The 24,062-nt window shown below is 39.0% G+C and overlaps 1 pseudogene; it reads right to left on the bottom strand.

The window, feature by feature from the left end:
- Positions 1-1,273: 1,273 nt before the first annotated feature.
- LOC118923120 (cytochrome c oxidase subunit 7A2, mitochondrial-like) overlaps positions 1,274-24,062 on the bottom strand; it is a 39,036-nt pseudogene continuing 16,247 nt past the window's right edge.

The raw sequence follows: 24,062 nt of genomic DNA, 5'->3' as shown, positions 1-24,062 counted from the left end.
CACACACACAGTTTATTTCATTTTGGGGGTGGTTCAGAATGATCCTTTATTATCTTTTGAGGCTTGATTGTAATTCATCTTCACATTGGAATTTGGGAGAAACAACTCAGATGTTTGACTCTGATTACAAGGGACAGAGGTGCAGTGGTGCTTAAACTTAGTTACTGACTCAAGATGGATAATGGAGGTGCGATCTGAGGTCAGAGAGTTTCTTACCAGTTGGTAAGAATTAAATCCAAGGTCATTTGTAGGGGGGAGTGGGAGACACAGGGGAGTAAAGGGCGTGAATTTTGGTCCAGAACTCTTTCTCTGAAACATGTGAACCAGGGACAGCATTCTGGAACCTCATTTAGTAGATGTCAGTCACCAGTAAAGGACATATTTGTTGATGAAATACACTGATGAAATGTACTATTTAAATCAAACAATAAATCATGTTTGTTATCCTGTGTCAGAGTTTCCAAACTATGGTCTGTAGAATATTAGTTCTATGGATACTACATTTTTAAAAAAGGTTCTGGGTTCATAAAGTTTGGAAAATATAGGGTTAAAAGAGTTAACAATGGAATATTTTACTCCAGACCTTCTCAAAGACTTTGCTATGATAATATTAATGCTACTATGCCAATATTAAACATTAGATGTTAATATTTAATGTTTAATATGTTGCCATTAATGTTACTGTATTAATTAAAAACCATGTTCATATATTAATATGTTTTTTCTAATCCCATTTGGCCAAGAAAGCAGTCCTTGACACATCAGTGTGAGCGTGCTGCCCTATATTGTAAAGGCATGATATTTTTGTCAGCTGCTTTCCTTAAGACGCTATCTTTCATTTCTCCTGAATTTGCTGAGAAGCCCATCCCTTTCACCAGGAGCACCTGGGGAAATACACAGAGTAGGGCAATCGCAGTTTTAGTATTTGTTATTTTGAGCTACTGTAAAGCTGTATGTGATTCAGCTTTGCTATAACCCCAACTATTTTCCAATCAGCATTAATATTGTACCACCTTGTCGATTTTGCAAGGGTGTCAACAAAAAAGAGTGAGCCAAGAATACATATTGTAAGGTGAAAGTAGTCCACGTGTGGAGTTTCTCAGATAGGATACCTTTCTGTTTTATTTTATATGAAAAAAACAATTACAGGTGACATATTTTGAATTCTCATTACTAGAGATTTTAAATGTTAACTTTTTTTCATGGTAAAGACTGCTTTATTGGTGACTGTGCAAGTTAATAAACATTGATCCTCAAAGAACTCAGATAGGTATTAGATCACTGGTCCATAGGAAGCTAAATGAACCGGAACCAACTGACTGCTGGAATGATAAAGTGAAGCCGGAAATGAAGCCACAGTCAGCTGATACATGGCATATGCTGTTGCACCAACAGTAAGAAGCATGGTGACTCCATACAGGAGGGCATCGCCATCCCATCCTTCAGATGCACTGGAATTCCATAATCCTCCTGAAGTAGCTTTTGTTCCTCCAGAACTTTATTTTCAAACTGCCTGAGTGAATCAATAATTATGTCGTCTGGGCAATCTGATGAAGAGCCAGCAGATTCCACAGTATTGTGGCTCAGTTACAGTCCAACAACCAGGACAGCAGAATATGAGGGATGGAAATCATCACACTAGAATTGGAACTACATTCTAAATGTTACTGTTACTAAAATGATGATAGCTTAGAAATGGCCCATTTAACAGCTGACAGTTTAGATTTAAATAAATAAGTTTAATATGAATGGAGAGTGGTCTCTAGAAATATATTTCAGAATCTTAAACTACTACAACATCTTCACACAAAATTGAAGTGAACTGAGCAAGAAGAGTCAAAGCAATTCTTGGTATTTTAAGAATTCTTATATGTGTTACTTTTTCAGTTAAAAAACTCAAGCCAGATCAGAGCCAAGATGGCGGCATGAGTAGAGCAGCGGAAATCTCCTCCCAAAACCACATATATCTATGAAAATATAACAAAGACAACTCTTCCTAGAATAAAGACCAGAAGACACAGGACACCATCTGGACCACATCCACACCTGCGAGAACCCAGTGGCTCGTAAAGGGGGTGAGATACAAGCCCTGGCCCAGTGGGACTTGAGCGCCCCTCCCCCCAGCTCCCAGTGAGAGAAGAGTAGGCAGAGCGGGAGGGAGACGGAGCCCAGGACTGCTGAACACCCAGCCCCAGCCATCCGGGCCAGAGCGCAGACACAGTGCGTGCGTGGGGGGCCCTGGATACTAGGGAAACAGGGCAGCAAGAACAGTGAGCGGCTACCGGAGGCCTGGTGCTGGAGGACATAAGAAAAGTGAGCGGCCATTTTTTTTTGCTATTTTGTTTTGGCGAGCGCATTTTGGAAGTCTTAAAGAGATAGGGATACCAATACGAGGGAAACAGGGCAGCAAGACCGGTGAGCAGAGGCCTGAGGCTGGCGCCAGAGAATAAAGAAAAATGAGCGGCCATTTTTTATTTTTATTATTATTTTTTTAATTAAAAAAAATTTTTTTTTTTTTTGTGGTCGTTGTTTTGTTTTGGTGGGTGCTTTTTGGAAGTCTTAAAGGGGCAGGGCGGGACACTTAATACAGAGGTAGGGAATCCGGGGATCTCTGGGCACCCTAATCCCCTGGGCTGCAGGGAGCTCCGAGGCCCCTTACAGAGATAAATAGCCTCCCAGCTGCTCCACCTCCAACAGGAATCCACCATTTTGGAGCAGCTGCCCAAGCCAGGCCACGCCCACAGCAACAGCAGAGATAAACTCCATAGCAGCTGGGCAGGAAGCAGAAGCCCTGTCTGCCGGCAGCTACCCAGCACAAGCCACTAGAGGTCGCTGTTCTCCCAGGAGAGGAGGGCCACAAACCAACAAGAAAGGAAGTCCTTCCAGCCCTCACTCATCCCAGCTCTGCAAACTATTCCTATCACCATGAAAAGGCAAAGCTACAGGCAGACAAAGATCACAGAGACAACACCAGAGAAGGAGACAGACCTAACCAGTCTTCCTGAAAAAGAATTCAAAATAAGAATCATAAACATGCTGACAGAGATGCAGAGAAATACGCAAGAGAAATGGGATGAAGACCGGAGGGAGATCACAGATGCCAGAAAGGAGATTACAGAAATGAAACAAACTCTGGAAGGCTTTATAAGCAGAATGGATAGGATGCAAGAGGCCATTGATGGAATTGAAACCAGAGAACAGGAACGCATAGAAGCTGACATAGAGAGAGACAAAAGGATCTCCAGGAATGAAACAATATTAAGAGAACTGTGTGACCAATCCAAAAGGAACAATATCCGTATTATAGGGGTACCAGAAGAAGAAGAAGAGAGAGGAAAAGGGATGGAAAGTATCTTGGAAGAAATAATTGCTGAAAACTTCCCCAAACTAGGGGAGGAAATAATCGAACAGACCACGGAAATACACAGAACTCCCAACAGAAAGGATCCAAGGAGGACAACACCAAGACACATAATAATTAAAATGGCAAAGATCAAGGACAAGGAAAGAGTTTTAAAGGCAGCTAGAGAGAAAAAGGTCACCTATAAAGGAAAACCCATCAGGCTAACATCAGACTTCTCGACAGAAACCCTACAGGCCAGAAGAGAATGGCATGATAAACTAAATTCAATGAAACAGAAGGGCCTTGAACCAAGGATACTGTATCCAGCACGACTATCATTCAAATATGATGGTGGGATTAAACAATTCCCAGACAAACAAAAGCTGAGGGAATTTGCTTCCCACAAACCACCTCTACAGGACATCTTACAGGGACTGCTCTAGATGGGAGCACTCCTAGAAAGAGCACAGCACAAAACACCCAACATATGAAGAATCGAGGAGGAGGAATAAGAAGGGAGACAAGAAAAGAATCTCCAGACAGTGTATATAACAGCTCAATAAGTGAGCTAAGTTAGGCAGTAAGATACTAAAGAGGCTAACCTTGAACCTTTGGTAACCACGAATTTAAAGTCTGCAATGGCAATAAGTACGTATCTTTCAATAGTCACCCTAAATGTTAATGGGTGAATGCACGAATCAAAAGGCACAGAGTTATAGAATGGATAAAAAAGCAAGACCCATCTATATGCTGCTTATAAGAAACTCACCTCAAACCCAAAGACATGTACAGACTAAAAGTCAAGGGATGGAAAAACATATTTCAGGCAAACAACAGCGAGAAGAAAGCAGGGGTTGCAGTACTAATATCAGACAAAATAGACTTCAAAACAAAGAAAGTAACAAGAGATAAAGAAGGACACTACATAATGATAAAGGGCTCAGTCCAACTAGAGGATATAACCATTCCAAATATATATGCACCCAACACAGGAGCACCAGCATATGTGAAACACACACTAACAGTACTAAAGGGGGAAATAGACTGCAATGCATTCATTCTAGGAGACTTCAACACACCACTCACCCCAAAGGATAGATCCACCGGGCAGAAAATAAGTAAGGACATGGAAGCACTGAACAACACAGTAGAGCAGATGGACCTAATAGACATCTATAGAACTCTACATCCAAAAGCAACAGAATATACATTCTTCTCAAGTGCACATGGAATATTCTCCAGAATAGACCACATACTAGGCCACAAAAAGAGCCTCAGAAAATTCCAAAAGATTGAAATCCTACCAACCAACTTTTCAGACCACAAAGGCATAAAACTAGAAATAAACTGTACAAAGAAAGCAAAAAGGCTCACAAACACATGGAGGCTTAACAACACGCTCCTAAATAATCAATGGATCAATGACCAAATCAAAATGGAGATCCAGCAATATATGGAAACAAATGACAACAACAACACTAAGCCCCAACTTCTGTGGGACACAGCAAAAGCAGTCTTAAGAGGAAAGTATATAGCAATCCAAGCATATTTTAAAAAGGAAGAACAATCCCAAATGAATGGTCTAATGTCACAGTTATCGAAATTGGAAAAAAAAGAACAAATGAGGTGTAAGGTCAGCAGAAGGAGGGACATAATAAAGATCAGAGAAGAAATAAATGAAATTGAGAAGAATAAAACAATAGCAAAAATCAATGAAACCAAGAGCTGGTTCTTTGAGAAAATAAACAAAATAGATAAGCCTCTAGCCAGACTTTTAAGAGGAAAAGAGTGTCAACACAAATCAACACTATCAGAAACGAGAAAGGAAAAAATCACGACAGACCCCACAGAAATACAAAGAATTATTAGTGAATACTATGAAAACCTATATGCTAACAAGCTGGGAAACCTAGGAGAAATGGACAACTTCCTAGAAAAATACAACCTTCCAAGACTAACCCAGAAAGAAACAGAAAATCTAAACAGACCAATTACCAGCAATGAAATTGAAGCGGTAATCAAAAAACTACCAAAGAACAAAACACCCAGGCCAGATGGATTTACCTCGGAATTTTACCAGACATACAGGGAAGACATAATACCCATTCTCCTTAAAGTTTTCCAAAAAATAGAGGAGGAGGGGATACTCCCAAACTCATTCTATGAAGCTAACATCACCCTAATACCCAAACCAGGCAAAGACCCCACCAAAAAAGAAAACTACAGACCAATATCCCTGATGAACGTAGATCCAAAAATACTCAAAAAAATATTAGCAAACCGAATTCAAAAATACATCAAAAGGATCACACACCATGACCAAGTGGGATTCATCCCAGGGATGCAAGGATGGTACAACATTCAAAAATCCATCAACATAATCCACCACATCAACAAAAATAAAGACAAAAGCCACATGATCATCTCTATAGATGCTGAAAAAGCATTCAACAAAATTCAACATCCATTCATGATTAAAACTCTCAGCAAAATGGGTATAGAGGGCAAGTACCTCAACATAATAAAGGCCATATACGATAAACTCACGGCCAACATCATACTGAACAGTGAGAAGCTGAAAGCTTTTCCTATGAGATCAGGAACAAGACAGGGATGCCCACTCTCCCCACTGTTATTTAACATAGTACTGGAGGTCCTAACCACGGCAATCAGACAAAACAAAAAAATACAAGGAATCCAGATTGGTAAGGAAGAAGTTAAACTGTCACTATTTGCAGATGACATGATACTGTACATAAAAAACCCTAAAGACTCCACCCCAAAACTACTAGAACTGATATCGGAATACAGCAAAATTGCAGGATACAAAATCAACACACAGAAATCTGTGGCTTTCCTATACGCTAACAATGAACCAACAGAAAGAGAAATCAGGAAAACAACTCCATTCACAATTGCATCAAAAAAAATAAAATAACTAGGAATAAACCTAACCAAAGAAGTGAAAGACTTATACTCTGAAAACTACAAGTCACTCTTAAGAGAAATTAAAGGGGACACTAACAGATGGAAACTCATTCCATGCTCATGGCTAGGAAGAATTAATATCGTCAAAATGGCCATCCTGCCCAAAGCAATATACAGATTTGATGCAATCCCTATGAAACTACCAGCAACATTCTTCAATGAACTGGAACAAAAAATTCAAAAATTCATATGGAAACACCAAAGACCCCAAATAGCCAAAGCAATCCTGAGAAAGAAGAATAAAGTAGGGGGGATCCTACTCCCCAACTTCAAGCTCTACTATAAAGCCATAGTAATCAAGACAATTTGGTACTGGCACAAGAGCAGAGCCACAGACCAACGGAACAGACTACAGACTAGAGAATCCAGACATTAACCCAGACATATATGGTCAATTAATATTTGATAAAGGAGCCATGGACATACAATGACAAAATGACAGTCTCTTCAACAGATGGTGCTGGCAAAACTGGACAGCTACATGTAGGAGAATGAAACTGGACCATTGTCTAACCCCATATACAAAAGTAAACTCAAAATGGATCAAAGACCTGAATGTAAGTCACGAAACCATTAAACTCTTGGAAGAAAACATAGGCAAAAACCTCTTAGACATAAACATGAGTGACCTCTTCTTGAACATATCTCCCCGGGCAAGGAAAACAACAGCAAAAATGAGTAAGTGGGACTATATTAAGCTGAAAAGCTTCTGTACAGCAAAAGACACCATCAATAGAACAAAAAGGAACCCTACAGTATGGGCGAATATATTTGAAAATGACAGATCTGATAAAGGCTTGACGTTCAGAATATATAAAGAGCTCACATGCCTAAAGAAACAAAAAACAAATAACCCAATTAAAAAATGGGCAGAGGAACTGAACAGACAGTTCTCCAAAACAGAAATACAGATGGCCAACAGACACATGAAAAGATGCTCCACATCGCTAATTATCAGAGAAATGCAAATTAAAACTACAATGAGGTATCACCTCACACCAGTAAGGATGGCTGCCATCCAAAAGACAAAACAACAACAAATGTTGGCGAGGCTGTGGAGAAAGGGGAACCCTCCTACACTGCTGGTGGGAATGTAAATTAGTTCAACTATTGTGGAAATCAGTATGGAGGTACATCAAAATGCTCAAAACAGACTTACCATTTGACCCAGGAATTGCACTCCTAGGAATTTACCCTAAGAATGCAGCAATCAAGTATGAGAAAGACCAATGCACCCCTATGTTTATTGCAGCGCTATTTACAATAGCCAAGAATTGGAAGCAACCTAAATGTCCATCGATAGATGAATGGATAAAGAAGATGTGGTACATATACATAATGGAATACTACTCAGCCATAAGAAAAGGGCAAATCCTACTATTTGCAGAAACATGGGTGGAGCTGGAGGGTATTATGCTCAGTGAAACAAGCCAAGTGGAGAAAGAGAAATACCAAATGATTTCACTCATCTGTGGAGTATAAGAACAAAGGAAGAACTGAAGGAACAAAACAGCAGCAGAATCACAGAACTCAAGAATGGACTAACAGGTACCAAAGGGAAAGGGACTGGGGAGGATGGGCGGGTAGGGAGGGATAAGGGGGGGAAAAAGGAGGTGATTAAGATTAGCATGCATAATGGGGGGGTGGGAGAAAGGGGAAGGCTGTACAACACAGAGAAGGCAAGTAGTGATTCTACAACATTTGCTATGCTGATGGACAGTGACTGTAAAGGGGTTTATAGGGGGGACCTGGTATAGGGGAGACCCTAGTAAACATAATATTCGTCATGTAAGTGTAGATTAATGACACACAAAAAAAGGCAGTTCCTGTGTGGAGACCTCCAATGAGTTCTACACAAGGGTATAAAGGGCATATAAAAGTGTAGGCAAAGGGTCTGTTTGTGTTTATACAGAGGATCAAAGCCTAATTGGGCTACCCTGAAAATGAACTAAGATACGATATGAAAAAGAACTTCCAACATCAGCACTCTCTGGAAGACTCATGCCAGAAGATGATCATCAAAAAACCCCAACAAAGATCCACGCATTGCTACAGCTATAGATGCACTCATCCCACCAGTTCCTGGACTTGCCATGGGAATGAAGAAGGAGATGTCTAAGCTGGCCTGTGCATACAGTAAAACAACAAATTTGACTGGATCTATACTGTTGGAACTCAATGAAGAATTAGGAGAAGTGCAAATTGTAGCACTCCAAAATCTTACAACTACAGACTATTTACTGTTAAAAGAACATATGGGATGTGAACAGTCCCCAGGAATGGGTAGTTTTAATTTATCTGAATTCTCTCAGACTGTTCAAGTTCAGTTGGACATTATCCACCATATCATAGATAAGTTTTCACAAATGCCTAAGGTGCCTAACTGGTTTTCTTGGTTTCACTGCAGATGGCTGGTAATTACAGGTATGCTTTGGTTATGTAACTATACTCCTATTATGTTAATTTGTGCGCAATTTAATTAGTAGTTTAAAACCTATACATGCTGAAGTTACTCTACAAGAAGATATGTCAAAGAAATAATCAATCTTCCCATGTTTTCTTCCGCCTGCTACTTCTATAGTTTTTCTTCTTCCTTCCTAATAGAATTCATGCCTCATATCAAATTTACCGAGTATCATAATTCTTCCAAGTGGTAAAGATACCTCAAGACAAATGCTGGGCATAGAAGCCACAGGGCATAAATCTGCAAAGAAGTAAAAAGCTAACCTTTTCAAACAATAAAGCTTCTCTCTCACTTACCAACTTCACATTTCCCTGTATGGCCCCGGAAGATGACTGGTTAGCCAGAGACGGGTAAGATTCCTCAAGGGAGGAACAACCTAAGACAGGCACAGTCGCAGGGGGGCCATCAGGTGAGAAATTGGGGATCAACAGAGGTGAGGCTTAGAACCTCACCCTCCCCATTCTGAGAGAAATCTTCTGCATACGTGGATGTCTTATTGACCTTGCCTAGCTTGGATTAACACATAGTCTACAGGCACACACCTGATCATCTACATTTGCTCTCTTACAACACTAAACTATGTTTTCTACCTTTATCTTGTCTACCTACCACTTCAGCATTTTATTAAAAATAATAATTATAAAGAGAGAAATGTGGTATCCACATATAAATCAAGTATAAAAACCAAATGAGTATTCATATTTGAACTGACTGTTTATAGTTCATAATGCATGAGCAAAACCAAAAATTTCTGTGATGACTGCCCTTGTACTGCTCACCATGTAACTTATTCAATATGTAAGAATTTGTTCTCCATGTAAGAACTTGTTCGTTATGCTTCAGAAGGTTGGAGACTGATGAAAATTAGGCTTGGGGTGGATTAATGGTTGTGCATTGAGCATTGACTCCCCTATACAGAATTTTATTGTTGTTAACAACCATTTGATCAATAAATATGAGAGATGCCCTCACAAAAAAAAAAAAAAGAGTACACACTTCCAATTGTAAAATAAATAAGTAACCGAGATGTAATGTATAGCATAAGGAATATAGTCAAAATATGGTAACAACTTGGTATGGTGATAGCTGGTACCTAGAATTATCATGTATATAAATGTTGAATCACTGTGTTGTACACCTGAAACTAATGTAATGTAATACTGTTTGTCAACTACCCTTCAATAAAAAATAACTATCTACAAAAAAAAAGAAAAAACAGGCAGCAGACATGAATAGGCATATTTCCAAAGAACAAATATAAATTTCCACCCATATATGAAAGGTACTCAATATGACTAATCATCAGGGAAATGCAAACCCAAAACACAATGGTATATTACCTCACACATATTAGAAGACTATTTCATATCATATATATGATAATAAACATTGGTGTGGATAAGGAAAATTTGAACCCTTGAACACTGGTAGTGAGAATGAATGTAAATTGAAACAGTTGCTATGGAAATATGGTGGTTCCTCAAAAAACTAAAAATTGAACTATGATATGATCCTGGAATTCCACTCCTGGATATATACCTAAAAGAACTGATATCAGGATCTTAAATAAATATCTGCACTCCTATGTTCATTGCAGCATTATTCACAGTAGCCAAAATATGGAAATAACCTAAATGTCCATCTTACAGGTGAAGGGATAGAAAAAGTGTGGTATATATATACACAATGGGATATTTCTCAGCCTTAAAAAGAAGAACACGTAAGGGGCAGAAGATGGCGGCGTGAGTAGAGCAGCGGAAATCTCCTCCCAAAACAACATATATCTATGAAAATATAACAAAGACAACCCTTCCCAGAATAAAGACCAGAGGACACAGGAAAATATCCAGACCACATCCGCACCTGAGAGAACCCAGCGCCTCGCGAAGGGGGTAAGATACAAGCCCCGGCCCGGCGGGAGCCGAGCGCCCCTCCCCCCAAGCTCCTGGCGGGAGAAGAGCAGGCAGAGCGGGAGGGAGACGGAGCCCAGGGCTGCCGAACACCCAGCCCCAGCCATCCGGGCCAGAGTGCAGGGCGCTCGATACTAGGAAAACAGGGCAGCAAGAACAGTGAGCAGGCACTGGAGGCTGGGCGACAGAGGGCATAAGAAAAGCGCGCGAACATTTTTTTTTTTTGCTTTTTTGCTGTTTTGTTTTGGCGAGTGCTTTTTGGGAGTTTTAAAGGGATAGGGACCCCAATACTGGGGAAACAGGGCAGAAAGACCGGTGAGCAGAGGCCTGAGGCTGGCACCGGAGAATAAAGAAAAACGAACGACCACCTTTTTTTTTTTTAATTAAAAAATTTTATTTTTTTTAATTAAAAAAAATTTTTTTTTTCTTTTTTTTTGGTGGGCGTTGTTTTGTTTTGGCGGGTGCTTTTTGGAAGTCTTAAAGGGGCAGGGCGGGTCACTTAATCCAGAGGTAGGGAATCCGCGATCTCTGGGCACCCTAACCCCTGGGCTGCAGGGAGCAGTGAGGCCCCTTACGGAGATAAATAGCCTCCCAGCAGCTCCCGCTCCAACGCGACTCCACCATTTTGGAGTAGCTGCCCGAGCCAGGCCACGCCCACAGCAACAGCGGAGATTAACTCCATAGCAGCCGGGCAGGAAGCAGGAACCCTGTCTGTGCGCAGCTGCGCAGCACAAGCCACTAGAGGCCGCTGTTCTCCCAGGAGAGGAGGGCCACAAACCAACAAGAAAGGAAGTCCTTCCAGCCGTCACTCGTCCCAGTTCTGCAGACTATTCCTATCACCATGAAAAGGCAAAGCTACAGGCAGACAAAGATCACAGAGACAACACCAGAGAAGGAGACAGACCTAACCAGTCTCCCTGAAAAAGAATTCAAAATAAGAATTATAAACATGCTGACAGAGATGCAGAGAAATACGCAAGAGAAATGGGATGAAGTCCGGAAGGAGATCACAGATGCCAGAAAGGAGATCGCAGAAATGAAACAAACTCTGAAAGGGTTTATAAGCAGAATGGATAGAATGCAAGAGGCCATTGATGGAATTGAAATCAGAGAACAGGAACGCATAGAAGCTGACATAGAGAGAGACAAGAGGATCTCCAGGAATGAAACAATATTAAGAGAACTGTGTGACCAATCCAAAAGGAACAATATCCGTATTATAGGGGTCCCAGAAGAAGAAGAGAGAGGAAAAGAGATGGAAAGTATCTTAGAAGAAATAATTGCTGAAAACTTCCCCACACTGGGGGAGGAAGTAATCAAACAGACCACGGAAATACACAGAACCCCCAACAGAAAGGATCCAAGAAGGGTAACACCAAGACACATAATAATTAAAATGGCAAAGATCAAGGACAAGGAAAGAGTGTTAAAGGCAGCTAGAGAGAAAAAGGTCACCTATAAAGGGAAACCCATCAGGCTAACGTCAGATTTCTCAACAGAAACCCTACAGGCCAGAAGAGAATGGCATGATATATTTAATACAATGAAACAGAAGGGCCTTGAACCAAGGATACTGTATCCAGCACGACTATCATTCAAATATGACGGTGGGATTAAACAATTCCCAGACAAACAAAAGCTGAGGGAATTTGCTTTCCACAAACCACCTCTACAGAACATCTTACAGGGACTGCTCTAGATGGGAGCACTCCTAGAAAGAGCACAGCACAAAACACCCAACATATGAAGAATCGAGGAGGAGGAACAAGAAGGGAGAGAAGAAAAGAATCTCCTGATAGTGTATATAACAGCTCAATAAGCGAGCTAAGTTAGGCAGTAAGATACTAAAGAGGCTAACCTTGAACCTTTGGTAACCACGAATTTAAAGCCTGCAATGGCAATAAGTACATATCTTTCAATAGTCACCCTAAATGTTAATGGGTTGAATGCACCAATCAAAAGACACAGAGTAACAGAATGGATAAAAAAGCAAGACCCATCTATATGCTGCTAACAAGAAACTCACCTCAAACCCAAAGACATGTACAGACTAAAAGTCAAGGGATGGAAAAACATATTTCAAGCAAACAACAGTGAGAAGAAAGCAGGAGTTGCAGTACTAATATCAGACAAAATAGACTTCAAAACAAAGAAAGTAACAAGAGATAAAGAAGGACACTACATAATGATAAAGGGCTCGGTCAAACAAGAGGATATAACCATTCTAAATATATATGCACCCAACACAGGAGCACCAGCATATGTGAAACAAATACTAACAGAACTAAAGGGGGATATAGACTGCAATGCATTCATTCTAGGAGACTTCAACACACCACTCACCCCAAAGGATAGATCCACTGGGCAGAAAATAAGTAAGGACACGGAAGCACTGAACAACACAGTAGAGCAGATGGACCTAATAGACATCTATAGAACTCTACATCCAAAAGCAGCGGGATATACATTCTTCTCAAGTGCACATGGAACATTCTCCAGAATAGACCACATACTAGGCCACAAAAAGAGCCTCAGAAAATTCCAAAAGATTGAAATCCTACCAACCAACTTTTCAGACCACAAAGGCATAAAACTAGAAAAAAACTGTACAAAGAAAGCAAAAAGGCTCACAAACACATGGAGGCTTAACAACACGCTCCTAAATAATCAATGGATAAATGACCAAATCAAAATGGAGATCCAGCAATATATGGAAACAAATGACAACAACAACACTAAGCCCCAACTTCTGTGGGACACAGCAAAAGAAGTCTTAAGAGGAAAGTATATAGCAATCCAAGCATATTTAAAAAAGGAAGAGCAATCCCAAATGAATGGTCTAATGTCACAATTATCGAAATTGGAAAAAGAAGAACAGATGAGGCCTAAGGTCAGCAGAAGGAGGGACATAATAAAGATCAGAGAAGAAATAAATAAAATTGAGAAGAATAAAACAATAGCAAAAATCAATGAAACCAAGAGCTGGTTCTTCGAGAAAATAAACAAAATAGATAAGCCTCTAGCCAGACTTATTAAGAAGAAAAGAGAGTCAACACAAATCAACAGTATCAGAAACGAGAAAGGAAAAATCACGACGGACCCCACGGAAATGCAAAGAATTATTGGAGAATACTATGAAAACCTATATGCTAACAAGCTGGGAAACCTAGGAGAAATGGACAACTTCCTAGAAAAATACAACCTTCCAAGATTGACCCAGGAAGAAACAGAAAATCTAAACAGACCAATTACCAGCAACGAAATTGAAGCGGTAATCAAAAAACTACCAAAGAACAAAACCCCCGGGCCAGATGGATTTACCTCGGAATTTTATCAGACATACAGGGAAGACATAATACCCATTCTCCTTAAAGTTTTCCAAAAAATAGAGGAGGAGGGGATACTCCCAAACTCATTCATTCTATGAAGCTAACATCACCCTAATACCAAAACCAGGCAAAGACCCCACCAAAAAAGAAAACTACAGACCAATATCCCTGATAACCGTAAATGCAAAAATACTCAACAAAATATTAGCAAACCGAATTCAAAAATACATCAAAAGGATCATACACCATGACCAAGTGGAATTCATCCCAGGGATGCAAGCATGGTACAACATTCGAAAGTCCATCAACATCATCCACCACATCAACAAAAAGAAAGACAAAAACCACATGATCATCTCCATAGATGCTGAAAAAGCATTTGACAAAGTTCAACATCCATTCATGTTAAAAACTCTCAGCAAAATGGGAATAGAGGGCAAGTACCTCAACATAATAAAGGCCATCTATGATAAACCCACAGCCAACATTATATTGAACAGCAAGAAGCTGAAAGCATTTCCTCTGAGATCGGTAACTAGACAGGGATGCCCACTCTCTCCACTGTTATTTAACATAGTACTGGAGGTCCTAGCCACGGCAATCAGACAAAATAAAGAAGTACATGGAATCCTGATTGGTAAAGAAGAAGTTAAACTGTCACTATTTGCAGATGACATGATACTGTACATAAAAAACCCTAAAGACTCCACCCCAAAACTACTAGAACTGATATCAGAATACAGCAAAGTTGCAGGATACAAAATCAACACACAGAAATCTGTGGCTTTCCTATATACTAACAATGAACCAACAGAAAGAGAAATCAGGAAAACAACTCCATTCACAATTGCATCAAAAAAAATAAAATACCTAGGAATAAACCTAACCAAAGAAGTGAAAGACTTATACTCTGAAAACTACAAGTCACTCTTAAGAGAAATTAAAGGGGACACTAACAGATGGAAACTCATCCCATGCTCGTGGCTAGGAAGAATTAATATCGTCAAAATGGCCATCCTGCCCAAAGCAATATACAGATTTGATGCAATCCCTATGAAACTACCAGCAACATTCTTCAATGAACTGGAACAAATAATTCAAAAATTCATATGGAAACACAAAAGACCCCAAATAGCCAAAGCAATCCTGAGAAAGAAGAATAAAGTAGGGGGGATCTCACTCCCCAACTTCAAGCTCTACTATAAAGCCATAGTAATCAAGACAATTTGGTACTGGCACAAGAGCAGAGCCACAGACCAATGGAACAGACTAGAGAATCCAGACATTAACCCAGACATATATGGTCAATTAATATTTGATAAAGGAGCCAGGGACATACAATGGCGAAATGACAGTCTCTTCAACAGGTGGTGCTGGCAAAACTGGACAGCTACATGTAGGAGAATGAAACTGGACCATTGTCTAACCCCATATACAAAAGTAAACTCAAAATGGATCAAAGACCTGAATGTAAGCCATGAAACCATTAAACTCTTGGAAGAAAACATAGGCGAAAACCTCTTAGACATAAACATGAGTGACCTCTTCTTGAACATATCTCCCCGGGCAAGGAAAACAACAGCAAAAATGAGTAAGTGGGACTATATTAAGCTGAAAAGCTTCTGTACAGCAAAAGACACCATCAATAGAACAAGAAGGATCCCTACAGTATGGGAGAATATATTTTAAAATGACACATCCGATTAAGGCTTGACGTCCAGAATATATAAGGAGCTCACACGCCTAAAGAAACAAAAAACAAATAACCCAATTAAAAAATGGGCAGAGGAACTGAACAGACAGTTCTCCAAAACAGAAATACAGATGGCCAACAGACACATGAAAAGATGCTCCACATCGCTAATTATCAGAGAAATGCAAATTAAAACTACAATGAGGTATCACCTCACACCAGTAAGGATGGCTGCCATCCAAAAGACAAACAACAACAAATGTTGGCGAGGCTGTGGAGAAAGGGGAACCCTCCTACACTGCTGGTGGGAATGTAAGTTAGTTCAACCATTGTGGAAAGCAGTATGGAGGTCTATCAAAATGCTCAAAACAGACTTACCATTTGACCCAGGAATTCCACTCCTAGGAATTTACCCTAAGAACGCAGCAATCAAGTTTGAGAGAGACAGATGCACCCCTATGTTTATTGCAGCACTATTTACAATAGCCAAGAATTGGAAGCAACCTAAATGTCCATCAATAGATGAATGGATAAAGAAGATGTGGTACATATACACAATGGAATACTACTCAGCCATAAGAAAAGGGCAAATCCAATCATTTGTAGCAACATGGATGGAGCTGGAGGGTATTATGCTCAGTGAAACAAGCCAAGCGGAGAAAGAGAAATACCAAATGATTTCACTTATCTGTGGAATATAAGAACAAAGGAAAAACTGAAGGAACAAAACAGCAGCAGAATCACAGAACTCAAGAATGGACTAACAGGTACCAAAGGGGAAGGGACTGGGGAGGATGGGTGGGTAGGGAGGGATAAGGGGGGGAGAAGTAGGGGGGTATTAAGATTAACATACATGGGGGGGTAGGAGAAAAGGGAGGGCTGTACAACACAGAAGTCAAGTAGTGATTCTACAATATTTTGCAATGCTGATGGACAGTGACTGTAAATGGGTTTATATGGGAGACCTGGTATAGGGGAGAGCCTAGTAAACATAATATTCGTCATGTAAGTGTAGATTAGTGATACCAAAATCAAAGCAAAAAAAAAAAAAAAAGGGCAGTTCCTGTGTGGTAACCTCCAACGAGTTCTACACAAGGGTATAAAGGGCATATAAAAGTGTAGGCAAAGGGTCTGTTTGTGTTTATACAGAGGATCAAAGCCTAATTGGGCTACCCCGAAAATGAACTAAGATACGATATGAAAAAGAACTTCCAACATCTGCACTCTCTGGAAGACTCATGCCAGAAGATGATCATCAAAAAACCCCAACAAAGATCCACACACTGCTACAGCTGTAGATGCACTCATCCCACCAGTTCCTGGACTTGCCATGGGAATGAGGAAGGAGATATCCAAGCTGGCCTGTGCATACAGTAAAACAACAAATTTGAGTGGATCTATACTGTTGGAACTCAACCAAGAATTAGTAGAAGTACAAATTGTAGCGCTCCAAAATCTTACAACTACAGACTATTTACTGTTAAAAGAACATAAGGGATGTGAACATTCCCCAGGAATGGGTTGTTTTAATTTGTCTGATTTCTCTCAGACTGTTCAAGTTCAGTTGGACAATATCCACCATATCATAGATAAGTTTTCACAAATGCCTAAGGTGCCTTAATGGTTTTCTTGGTTTCACTGGAGATGGCTGGTAATTACAGATAGGCTTTGGTTATGTAACTATACTCCTATTATGTTATTGTGTGTGCGCAATTTAAGTAGTAGCTTAAAACCTATATATGCTGAAGTTACTCTACAAGAAGATATGTCAAAGAAATAATCAATCTTCCCATGTTTTCTTCCGCCTGCTACTTCTATAGCTTTTCTTCTTCCTTCCTAATTACAACCCTTAAATAGAATTCGTGCCTCATATCAAATTTACCGAGTATCATAACTCCTCCAAGTGGTAAAGATACCTCAAGACAAATGCTTTGCATAGAAGACACAGGGCATAAATATGCAAAGAAGTAAAAAGCTGACCTTTTCAAACAATAAGGCTTCTCTCTCACTTATCAACTTTACATTTCCCTGTATGGCCCCGGAAGATGACTGGTTAGCCAGAGACGGGTAAGATTCCTCAAGGGAGGAACAACCTAAGACAGGCACAGTCGCAGGGGGGCCATCAGGTGAGAAATTGGGGATCAACAGAGGTGAGGCTTAGAACCTCACCCCCCCTGTTCTGAGAGAAATCTTCTGCATACGTGGATGTTTTATTGCCCTGGTCTAGCTTGGATTAACACATAGTCTACAGGCACACACCTGATCATCTACATTTGCTCTCTTACAACACTAAACTATGTTTTCTACCTTTATCTCGTATCTACCTACCACTTCAGCATTTTATTAAAAATAATAATAATAAAGAGAGAAATGTGGTATCCACATATAAATCAAGTATAAAAACCAAATGAGTATTCATATTTGAACTGACTGTTTAGAGTTCATAATGCATGAGCAAAACCAAAAGTTTCTGTGATGACTGCCCTTGTACTGTTCACCATGTAACTTATTCATTATGTAAGAATTTGTTCTACATGTAAGAACTTGTTTGTTATGCCTCAGAAGATTGGAGACTGACGAAAATTAGGCTGGGAGTGGATTAATGATTGTGCATTGAGCATTGACTCCCCTATACAGAATTTTATTGTCGTTAACAACCGTTTGATCAATAAATATGAGAGATGCCCTCACAAAAAAAAAAAAAAAAAAAAAAAAAAGGACAGACTTCCAATGGTAAAATAAATAAGTAACCGGGATGTAATGTATAGCATAAGGAATATAGTCAAGATATTGTAACAGCCTGGTAGGGTGATAGCTGGAACCTAGAATTATGTATATAAATGTTCTACCACTGTGTTGTACACTTGAAACTCATGTAATGTAATACTGTGCATCAACTACCCTTCAATAAAAAATAATTATTAAAAAAAAAAAAAAAAAAAAAAAAAAAAAGAAGAACACTGCCATTTTGACAACATGAATGAGTCTGGAGGATATTATGCAAGTAAAATAAGCCAGTCTCAGAAGAATAAATACTGTATGATACCACTTACATGAGTTATCTAGAATAGTCAGACTCATAGAAACAGAGGGTAGGATGATGATTACTAGGGTCTTGGAAACAGGGGAAACTGGGAGTTGTTGATCAATGGAAATACACTTTCTGTTATACAAGATAAATAAGTTTTAGATACTTACTGTACAACATAGGCCTATGTTAACAACATGGTATTAAGCATTTGTAAATGTGTTAAGAGGTTACATCTTATGTTAAGTGCTCTTATGACATGTACAAAAAAAGGACCACAAGGAAACTTTTGAAGATGATGAATATCTATTACATTGATTGTGGTAATAGTATGTATATATCCAAACTCATCAAACAGTATACATTAAACACGTACAGCTTTAAAAAAAAAAAAAAAGCCACTTACATCTCATTGTTATTACCATCTACTGTTCTTTAGTATGAAAATACAAAAGTCAAATCTTTAAATAAAAACAGTATTTTTAGGGGAAAAAAAAACAAAAAAACAAAAAAAAACTCAAGGTTGCTGCAACTATACTCAATTAATGTTCTCTGTTTTGTTTGTAATCAAAGCCAGAATACATTAGAGAGAGGGCATGGAAGGTTTGTGTATAGACCTTTGATGGTGAGTCCCTGATAAAAGTCACCTTGGGTAGGGCATTAGCGTTAGAAGCATCTGATTTTGAACCTGGAAAGGGGAACCATAAATGTAAGTCATTATAAGAGATAATGTGATTAGTAGAAAGTATTGACTGTGCAATTTTAGACTTTGTTTTTCAGTGTATAGTTTTATCTTTGCAGAGCACTACTTCTAAAATACTTCTTCTGAAATTACCTCTAGCCTTATTCCTTTTATTTATTCAATCACCACATATTTATTGAGCACCTATTGTTTGTAAAACATCAGGATGAAGACTGAAGATATTTGTTTTGCTATCATATCTATGAAACATGTTTTATTTGTAGTAAGAAAAATTAAAACAGCTTGTTCCCTGTGATGGACAAAAGTGAAAAATAATATTTTAAGATACTAGTTTAAACCTTAACTACCTAGATGTCAAAATTTTAGTATGTTTGCTTTTTGTGAAATTGCCTTTTCCTTTAAGATTTTTCTATGTCTAGAAATTGAGCATGTATTAGAGAGGAAGAAAACTGAGTATTTAACAAACACATGAAACCTATGTTCAACTTTACTAGGAGTCAAGGCAAAGCAAATCACTCTTCAGATTTAAAAAATTGGAAAAACCGACAGTATCAACCATTGGTAAGGATGTGGACAAGAAAAGTGGCTCATTCCATTAATACAATACTTATGGAGTATACAGTGATAATACCCATACAATTTTAATTGTTTCTACCCTTCAACCTAACAATTCCACTTCTAGTTATAAGTCATAGATCAGAGAAATTGTTGCACATGTGCCCAGGGAGACAGGTACAGAATCTCTTGTTCATTGAAATATTGTTTGTAATAATAAAAAATAGAAACAGTTCAAATGACTATGTTTAAGGGAATTGATACATCTAAATGGTATCTTAATACTGTGGAATATTATTTAGCAGCTAAGAAAGTGAACTATGTCCACATATACAACATAGATGGATATAAAAATCATAATGTAGAATGAATGAAAAAGCAAGTTGTAGATTATATGATACTTATGTAACATTTTTAAATGGACACATTTTCATATTATAAAGCATTGCTCTCTAATATATAGACATATAGAAACACACACATATACTAATAGAGTCATACACACATATGTGCATATGTAAAAGTATCACACTGGAAGGATCCACACTAAAATCATGAAAGTGGTTTCCTCTGAAGAGACTAGGAGGGTACTCAGTTCTTAGTCTGGACTGTAGTTGAGGAGAAGGTTAAGGGGTCTTTAATTTTTTTTTTTTTTTAATAATTATTTTTTATTGAAGGGTAGTTGACACACAGTATTACATTACATTAGTTTCAACTGTACAACACAGTGATAAAACATTTATATACATAATTCTAGGTTCCAGCTATCACCCTACCAAGTTGTTACAATATCTTGACTATATTCCTTATGCTATACAATACATCCCGGTTACTTATTTATTTTACCATTGGAAGTCTGTCCTTTTTTTTTTTTCTTCTTTTTTTTTTTTTTTGTGAGGGCATCTCTCATATTTATTGATCAAATGGTTGTTAACGACAATAAAATTCTGTATAGGGGAGTCAATGCTCAATGCACAATCATTAATCCACTCCCAGCCTAATTTTCGTCAGTCTCCAATCTTCTGAGGCATAACAAACAAGTTCTTACATGTAGAACAAATTCTTACGTAATGAATAAGTTACATAGTGAACAGTACAAGGGCAGTCATCACAGAAACTTTCGGTTTTGCTCATGCATTATGAACTATAAACAGTCAGTTCAAATATGAATACTCATTTGGTTTTTATACTTGATTTATATGTGGATACCACATTTCTCTCTTTATTATTATTATTTTTAATAAAATGCTGAAGTGGTAGGTAGATACAAGATAAAGGTAGAAAACATAGTTTAGTGTTGTAAGAGAGCAAATGTAGATGATCAGGTGTGTGCCTGTAGACTATGTGTTAATCCAAGCTAGACCAGGGCAATAAAACATCCACGTATGCAGAAGATTTCTCTCAGAACAGGGGGGGTGAGGTTCTAAGCCTCACCTCTGTTGATCCCCAATTTCTCACCTGATGGCCCCCCTGCGACTGTGCCTGTCTTAGGTTGTTCCTCCCTTGAGGAATCTTACCCGTCTCTGGCTAACCAGTCATCTTCCGGGGCCATACAGGGAAATGTGAAGTTGGTAAGTGAGAGGGAAGCCTTATTGTTTGAAAAGGTTAGCTTTTTACTTCTTTGCATATTTATGCCCTGTGTCTTCTATGCCCAGCATTTGTCTTGAGGTATCTTTACCACTTGGAGGAGTTATGATACTCGGTAAATTTGATATGAGGCACGAATTCTATTTAAGGGTTGTAATTAGGAAGAAAGAAGAAAAGCTATAGAAGTAGCAGGCGGAAGAAAACATGGGAAGATTGATTATTTCTTTGACATATCTTCTTGTAGTGTACTTCAACATGTATAGGTTTTAAGCTACTACTTAAATTGTGCACACACATTAACATAATAGGAGTATAGTTACATAACCAAAGCATATCTGTAATTACCAGCCATCTCCAGTGAAACCAAGAAAAGCATTAAGGCACCTTAGGCATTTGTGAAAACTTATCTATGATATGGTGGATATTGTCCAACTGAACTTGAACAGTCTGAGAGAAATCAGACAAATTAAAACAACCCATTCCTGGGGAATGTTCACATCCCTTATGTTCTTTTAACAGTAAATAGTCTGTAGTTGTAAGATTTTGGAGCGCTACAATTTGTACTTCTACTAATTCTTGGTTGAGTTCCAACAGTATAGATCCACTCAAATTTGTTGTTTTACTGTATGCACAGGCCAGCTTGGATATCTCCTTCCTCATTCCCATGGCAAGTCCAGGAACTGGTGGGATGAGTGCATCTACAGCTGTAGCAGTGCGTGGATCGTTGTTGGGGTTTTTTGATGATCATCTTCTGGCATGAGTCTTCCAGAGAGTGCTGATGTTGGAAGTTCTCTTTCATATCGTATCTTAGTTCATTTTCGGGATAGCCAAATTAGGCTTTGATCTTCTGTATAGACGCAAACAGACCCTTTGCCTACACTTTTATATGCCCTTTATACCCTTGTGTAGAACTCATTGGAGGTTACCACACAGGAACTGCCCCTTTTTTTTTTTTTTTGCTTTGTTTTTGGTATCACTAATCTACACTTACATGACGAATATTATGTTTACAAGGTTCTCCCCTATACCAGGTCTCCCCTATAAACCCCTTTACAGTCACTGTCCATCAGCATAGCAAAATGTTGTAGAAACACTACTTGCCTTCTCTGTGTTGTACAGCCCTCCCTTTTCTCCTACCCCCCCATGCATGTTAATCTTAATACCCCCCTACTTCTCCCCCCCTTATCCCTCCTTACCCGCCCATCCTCCCCAGTCCCTTTCCCTTTGGTACCTGTTAGTCCATTCTTGAGTTCTGTGATTCTGGTGCTCTTTTGTTCCTTCAGTTTTTCCTTTGTTCTTATATTCCACAGATAAGTGAAATCATTTGGTATTTCTCTTTCTCCGCTTGGCTTGTTTCACTGAGCATAATACCCTCCAGCTCCATCCATGTTGCTGCAAATGATTGGATTTGCCCTTTTCTTATGGCTGAGTAGTATTCCATTGTGTATATGTACCACATCTTCTTTATCCATTCATCTATTGATGGACATTTAGGTTGCTTCCAATTCTTGGCTATTGTAAATAGTGCTGCAATAAACATAGGGGTGCATCTGTCTCTCTCAAACTTGATTGCTGCGTTCTTAGGGTAAATTCCTAGGAGTGGAATTCCTGGGTCAAATGGTAAGTCTGTTTTGAGCATTTTGATAGACCTCCATACTGCTTTCCACAATGGTTGAACTAACTTACATTCCCACCAGCAGTGTAGGAGGGTTCCCCTTTCTCCACAGCCTCGCCAACATTTGTTGTTGTTTGTCTTTTGGATGGCAGCCATCCTTACTGGTGTGAGGTGATACCTCATTGTAGTTTTAATTTGCATTTCTCTGATAATTAGCGATGTGGAGCATCTTTTCATGTGTCTGTTGGCCATCTGTATTTCTTTTTTGGAGAACTGTCTGTTCAGTTCCTCTGCCCATTTTTTAATTGGGTTATTTGTTTTTTGTTTGTTGAGGCGTGTGAGCTCTTTATATATTCTGGATGTCAAGCCTTTATCAGATGTGTCATTTTCAAATATATTCTCCCATACTGTAGGGATCCTTCTTGTTCTATTGATGGTGTCTTTTGCTGTACAGAAGCTTTTCAGCTTAATATAGTCCCACTTACTCATTTTTGCTGTTGTTTTCCTTGCCCGGGGAGATATGTTCAAGAAGAGGTCACTCATGTTTATGTCTAAGAGGTTTTTGCCTATGTTTTCTTCCAAGAGTTTAATGGTTTCATGGCTTACATTCAGGTCTTTGATCCATTTTGAGTTTACTTTTGTATATGGGGTTAGACAATGGTCCAGTTTCATTCTCCTACATGTAGCTGTCCAGTTTTGCCAGCACCACCTGTTGAAGAGACTGTCATTTCGCCATTGTATGTCCCTGGCTCCTTTATCAAATATTAATTGACCATATATGTCTGGGTTAATGTCTGGATTCTCTAGTCTGTTCCATTGGTCTGTGGCTCTGCTCTTGTGCCAGTAC

Source organism: Manis pentadactyla, chromosome 4 (genome assembly GCF_030020395.1).
Source record: "Manis pentadactyla isolate mManPen7 chromosome 4, mManPen7.hap1, whole genome shotgun sequence".
NCBI classification, from domain to species: Eukaryota; Metazoa; Chordata; class Mammalia; order Pholidota; family Manidae; genus Manis; species Manis pentadactyla.
Note: the sequence above shows the minus strand (reverse complement) of the source record. Positions and strands in the feature narration are given on the sequence as shown.